Source organism: Chiloscyllium plagiosum, chromosome 11 (genome assembly GCF_004010195.1).
Source record: "Chiloscyllium plagiosum isolate BGI_BamShark_2017 chromosome 11, ASM401019v2, whole genome shotgun sequence".
NCBI lineage: Eukaryota > Metazoa > Chordata > Chondrichthyes > Orectolobiformes > Hemiscylliidae > Chiloscyllium > Chiloscyllium plagiosum.
In genome coordinates, this window is record NC_057720.1 from 55210118 (window position 1) to 55216997 (window position 6880).

At 42.0% G+C, this 6880-nt stretch overlaps 1 protein-coding gene across 4 annotated transcripts in view; it reads left to right on the top strand.

The window, feature by feature from the left end:
* LOC122554407 (guanine nucleotide-binding protein G(I)/G(S)/G(O) subunit gamma-12) overlaps positions 1 to 6880 on the top strand; it is a 114128-nt gene that overhangs the window by 26618 nt on the left and 80630 nt on the right. Inside the window, exon 1 of one of the 4 annotated variants that reach the window (XM_043699385.1) lies at positions 5489 to 5511. The exons of the other annotated variants lie outside the window; for them this stretch is intronic. The gene's annotated coding sequence lies outside the window, so the exon portion shown is untranslated. Of the gene's footprint in view, positions 1 to 5488; positions 5512 to 6880 lie in introns of those variants that run through there. 4 annotated transcript variants of the gene reach the window in all.

The following is a 6880-nucleotide window of genomic DNA, read 5'->3' on the forward strand; positions in this document are numbered from 1 at the left end:
CTCTATGCTACTTTCTCCCCACCCCCACCCTCCTCTAGCTTACCTCTCCACGCTTCAGGCTTTCTGCCTTTATTCCTGATGAAGGGCTTTGGCCCGAAACGTCGATTTCGCTGCTCCTTGGATGCTGCCTGAACTGTGCTCTTCCAGCACCATTAATCCAGAACTTGTATGTATATGCAGGAGGTTCTGTATAATCAGTAGGTGGAAAGTAATATTCACATCTCTTACATTAGAAATGGCCATTCTGGCACAAAAAGACAATCTAATTGATTAACTATATCCCTTTGACTTAAGAACAATTAGGATGGGCAATAAACACTTGCCAGCCAGCAATGTCCAACTCCTAGGAGTTAAAAAGAAACGCTTACCTAGCCGTTGATGTCCACACCCCATGAATGAATTAAAAAAAAAGCCACTTATCCATGGAATCTATGTTCTGTTACAAGTAAACTGTTGGCCACCATTATATCCCACCCTCTGTCCGTAAGTTAGTTGTTATAAATATTAATTCTCTCCCTCTTCAGATTTTGTCCCTCTCTGCTCCCCCCCAAAAACCAACAAACTTGATTCTGTTCTAGTAAACTGCAATCCTCATTCAACCTCCCATTCCAAAGTCCTCAGCTAAGATGTTCCCTCCTGAATTTGTTCTGATACTTTCCCAAAGATTGCAGTCCTTCCACTCAGGTTTCTGTCCCTACTATTCTACTGAACCAGCTCTCAAAAGTCTCCTCTCTGTCACTCTTGTTTTTAAAAAAAAAAAAGCCCCCTAGTTTTGAACATCCCCATCCTAAAGAAAAAAAACATTTGCTATTCCCTCTATCTCTGCCCCTCATAATTTTATAAACCTCAATAAGGTCAGCCCGCCACCTCCGACGCTCCAGTGAGAAAAGTCCCAGTCTTGTCATTTTTTTTTCCATCCTTCTGGAATTCATCCCTGTCCTTGTTTGGATATAATGGAATCTGGAGCTCATTTATCCCAGTAGAATTGAAACTGGACATGGGTAAGTACATTGTTGATTAAGTGTTGCATTGCAACTCTCTTATAGAGTGAATCATAGAATCTCTACAGTGTGGAAACAGGTCATTTGGCCCAACAAGTTGACACCGACCCTCTGAAGAGTATCCCACCCAGACCCATTCCCCTATTATTCTACATTTCCCCTGACTAATACATCTAGCCTACACATCCCTGAACACTGGACAATTTAGCATGGCTAATTCACCTAGCCTGCGCATCTTTGGACTGTGGGGGGAAACTGGAGTACCCGGAGGAAACCCACACAGACACTGGGAGAATGTGTAAACTCCACATCGCCTGAGGCTGGATTCGAACCGGGGTCCCTGGTGCTGTGAGGCAGCAGTTCTAGCCACTGAGCCACCGTGCCGCCCAGATTATAATTAACTCCCTAGATGTTTGTAGAATTGCTACAGCATAAGACCAGACCATTCAACCCCTCTGAGGGGCATCCCATCCCTTACTCTTGTAATTCCCAGGGACCATCCACCTGGCCTACATGTTTTTGGACTGTGGCAGGAAACCCACACATGTGGGAAGAGCGTGCAAACTCCACACTGACAATCACCCAAAGCTACAATCGAATCTAAGACCCTGGCGCTGTGAGGCAGCAGTGCTAACTACTAAACCACCATTGGTGTTCTGCACCTTTCCAAAATCTGCCTCCCAATCTGCTCCTCCGCGTCTCTGTTGCTATTGGGGAGGTCTGTAAAAAAAAAAACTCCCAATAAAGTGACTGCTGCTTTCCTATTTCTGACTTTCACCCATACTAACTCTGTAGACAAACCCTCTGTGATGACCTCCCTTTCTGCAGCTATGATACTATTCCTGATTAGCAATGTCACTCTCCCACTTATTTTACTACTTCTGTCCCCACCCCCACCCCCACCCCCACCCCCACCCTGTCCCTTTTTGAAACATCTGAACACTGGAACATCCAACAACCATTTCTGTCCCGGTGATATCCAAGGCTCCTATGTCTTACAGTCAACCTACATCACTGGTGTTGTTCGCTCACTCCCACCCTAGGAGTCTCGACACCAAGACCTCTACTGATTACCAAACCAGCTTCATGCTGAGAGACAAAAGGAATTGCAGATGCTGGAATTCAAAGATTGTTCTTCCACAGGCAGCTGGAAGAACATAGCAAGCATTCACTATTTTGCTGTTTCAGTAATTGATGATTTGTCTTAATTTAATTGGAGCTAATTTGAGTCAGTGAACACAAGTGAATTAGCACGCAGGCAATAAAGTTTTGAATGACAGTTTATTATAAGGACTTTTTTTTTCTTTTAAAAACTGGACTGCAATGAGAGAACTATTTTGTTTATATGTGGGGATTTATCGAATGGGTGCATAATTTCACAGTAAAGAATTTGATACCTATTATGAACTCTGCAAGAACCCACAGCTACAAAAGCAACGTTCAAACAATCAGCAGTCAAAACATTGTTTGCAAGTGAAGCTGATTCTCCACTAACTGAGTAGATTGGAACTGGAAACAAGCTGCAGAGGGAGGTATACAAGCACAAGTGTGTAGTTATTCTCCCTAGCAGAAGCTGCCTTTTCTGTGCAGTAAAAACTTGAGTTCCACTGAAGAAAACCAGTAACTTTTCCTGTAATGGTTGTTGTGAGCTTTGACTTTTCAGTTTATAAATCAGGGATATTTTTAAAGTGACTGTCATTCTACACATGTTACAAATCAGTAGAAGACTCCAGTGAAAGATAACTGAAAAGTAAGGAGCTGGCTAACTGAAGAATACCGGATTCAAGAAACAAGGATACTGAATTAACTTTTCAGTTTTTCTACCTTTTTAATAACCTATTTTCCTTTTGTGTATAGTGGTTTTTAAGAGGATAAGAGCTGAGTTAGTAGTGTTATATGACAATGCGTTATACCAGTTTACCCGTAACTGTAGTCTAAGTACTTTTACTAAGTACAGGAACCTAGTCTGTGCTTCCCATCAACCTTGGTCTGAAAACCAGGTAATTTAACTACTGTGTGTTCCTTCTTTAAAAGAAAACTTTTGGTAAGGAATAGCAAGCCTCTTTATAGCACATTACCAGAGTGAGTCATAACATTATAAAGGGTAAAACTTTATAATTACTTTGTGGGCGGCACGGTGGCACAGTGGTTAACACTGCTGCCTCACAGCGCCAGAGACCCGGGTTCAATTCTCGCATCAGGCGACTCCCTGTGTGGAGTTTGCACATTCTTCCCGTGTCTGCGTGGGTTTCCTCCGGATGCTCCGGTTTCCTCCCACAATCCAAAAATGTGCAGGTTAGATGAATTGGCCATGCTAAATTGCCCGTAGTGTTAGGTGAAGGGGTAAATGTAGGGGAATGGGTCTGGTGGGTTGCGCTTCGGCGGGTCGGTGTGGACTTGTTGGGCCGAAGGGCCTGTTTCCACACTGTAAGTAATCTAATCTAAAAACATAAGGATAGGAGTTGGCCATTTGTCATATGAAAGACTGCCTAGGGTTTCATTGAAATAAAAACAAAAATTGCTGGAAAAGCTTAGTGAGGGCAGTCAGAGTTAAAGTTTCCAGTCTGGATACCCTTCCTCAGAACTGATGGTAGCCAGGAAAATTGTTTTTTATGCGGAAGATAGGGTTGGGTTGAGTTGGGGGATGGAAACGGTTAAGGAGTAAATCACATTAAACTGGTGTAACAAGTAAAGAAAGCAGTTTGCATTTGTATACCTGCTTTTGTGATCTGACTCCGCAGTATAATTTGGGGCATCTTATGGAGTACTTTTGAATTTTGGTCACTATTGTAATGCAGACAAATGTAAGAACTGATTTGTGCACTGCAAGGTCCGACAAAGATCAATGGCCACTACATTTATTTTAATGATGTTGGTTGATCTATACATATAGGCCAGGGCACCAAGAAGAAGCCCTAGGTCTGCTTTGACGAGGGTCATGGGACATTTCACACTCGAGAGATAGGTGTAGGGAAGCAATTCCAAAACTTAGAGCCAAGGTAACTGAAGGCCCAGACATTGGTGATGCAGTTAACATCAGGGACTCACGAGAGGTGAGAATTAGCAGAACGCAGTATCCAGGTGGATTATGGGTCTTGAGACTGAGGCATGAAGTAGTGAAGCCATGGAGGGATTTGAAAAGCGGGATTGCAGTTCTTAAAATAATAATGGTGCTTGATTAGGGGACATTGTAGGTCAGCGAGCATAGGATTGATACGTGGGCAAGGTAGAGGCAGCAGAGTTTTCAATAACTTAAGGTTTATGGAATGTAGCCTAGCCAGGAGGGTGTTGGAATAGTTAAATATAGAAATATGAAAGAAAAGATTGAAGGCTTCAACAACAGATGGATGAAGGCAGAAGTGAAATTGGACAAAGTTAGACATTCAGGATGGTCTAAAGTTCATCTTTGTGTCACGTGTGACCTCTAGTTAATGAACAATTTAAGCTCAGACAGTTGCTAGGAATCAAAGTTTGGAGTGGGTCAAAAACAGTGGTATCAATCTTCTCTATTTAACTGAAGAAACTCTTCATCTGATATTGAATGTTGGATAAGCAGTCTGTTAATTTAATAAGAGTGATCGAGTTGAGAGAAGTGGTAGGTTAGAATTGGATATTGTCAGTGTGTTTTTGCAAATTAGCATGCTGTCAAGAGATCATCTTGTAGATGAGAGAAAATGAGAAGGGACAGATCCTGAGGGCAGTGAGCACTAGATGTAATGGTGTGGGAGCAGAAATACAATAGTTATCATGTTGGCATTTTCGTGAGTATGCGTAGGCTGAGACTTCCCAGAAGCTGACCAGTTACTCTTGAGTAGCAGAGATCTATTTGGAGAATGAAGTTGCAATTAAGTTGGTGACCTCAGTTTGCCACACCTGTGGATCAAGTATCTCATAAGCTTTAACCTGTATAAATGAAGCACATATTAGAATTTCACAGAGTAAGGTTGGGGGAGGTGATTGCCTAATGATATCACTAGACTGTGAATCCAGAGACCCAGGTAGTGTTCTGACCCAGAATCAAATCCCACCGTGGCAGATGGTGGAATTTGAATTCAATGAAAAATATCTGGAATTGAATCTAATAATGACCACTGTCAATTATCAGGAACAATCCATTTGGTTCATTAATGTTCTTTGGGGAAAGCAACTGCCTACCTTATCTAGTCTGGCCCACATGTGACTCCAGACCAACAGAATGTGGTTGATGCTTAACGACCCTCTGGACAATTAATGATGGTCAACCAATGCTGGTTTAGCTAGCAACGCCCTCATTCTGACTGAAGAAAAGCAACAAATATTTTGTATTACTAATTGAACTAATAAGGGAGGCTGTGCTAATCCAGATTTTCTTTTACATTCTTTCGTATGTGGACATTGCTGTTCTTTAGCCCTGTCTTCATTGCTCTTGAGAAGGTTTGGCTGAGTAGCAGTTTGAAGCAAATCAGTGACTTGGCCATTTCACAATCGGTCACATCGTTGAATTTCTGGAGTTGCATATAGACTGGGTCAGGTAAGATAGTAAGTTTCCTGTTCAAAATGACATCAGTGCAGCAGCTGGTTTTGTTCATGCCAAATGCTGCTCTGAGGTAGAGCACAGCTTGCATATGTGCAAAATCATGATATCTATCATGCAATCACCAGCAACACTTCACAATGTGGACTTGATGAACCCAATAGCTACTGCATTCACCATAACCGGCAATCAAAAATAACTTTGTTCTGAGGTCAAGTTGAGCTCAGTCCAGATTATGTGACGATTTAGATTCTGTGGTGTAAACAGTTATTGCTTACTTTTAATTTCTTCGGCAAGGAACAAATGCTATTTAATACTCATTTAGAGTAGTAAAACCCCCAAGTTACAAAAATTCACTTGGGATCAGTAGATATGAATGGACCGATTGTGCTGTTGTGTGTGTTCCCAATGCAGTTATGGTACTGTGATTCATCTGCGCATGAGCAGATGTACCTGTGACATCATATCAGTTGCTATTTTCTACCCATTTAAGTCATTTTTAACTTAGAAGATTCAACTGTTTTGCACAGACATTAGGAATCTGTGATTTTCCCCTGCACAAACAGCGAAGTTTTAAACCACCTCTAATACTGAAAACATCCCAAGGCATCTCCATAGGTGTAATCAAAAATAAATGTATGTTGAGCCAAGGAAGTAGCTGTTATACATGCAAGTGAGGTTGGTTCCATCTAGCGGTGACATTGACCATAACCCCTCCTTTTACACAAGTACCAAGGTATGCAAGTTAGAATCTGCTGCTACACGTCCCAGATTTAATTTATAACTGTTCAGCCTGCTTCGCCAATGCACTATTACGCTTGTAAAAGCATCCAACCTCTAAGTTACAGACAGCTTGTGGTTTAAACAAATGTTACAGAATTTTAGTATTTGTTGGTTGGGAAGTTTACCACAGCATAACAAGTTATTTGGCAAATGTGTGAAATTGTGTCTGAAGGCCACCACCTTGAACTTGCATTGGGCAGGCATTGTTTTATATTAAATTGACAGTTAAGTGATCAGGAATACGGAGAGTTTAGTTAAATAATTAAATGAATTTAAATATGCTCACTTGCAAACAGAAGGTTGTTGTGGTTCTGTTCGTCGAGCTGGAGGTTTTTGTTGCAAACGTTTCGTCCCCTGGCTAGGTGACATCCTCAGTGCTTGGGAGCCTCCTGCGAAGCGCTTCTTTGATGTTTCCTCCAGTGTTTATAGTGGTCTGTCCCTGCCGCTTCCGGTTGTCAGTTTCAGCTGTCCGCTGTAGTGGTTGGTATATTGGGTCCAGGTCGATGTGTTTGTTGATGGAGTTTGTGGATGAATGCCATGACTCTAGGAATTCCCTGGCTGTTCTCTGTCTGGCTTGACCTAT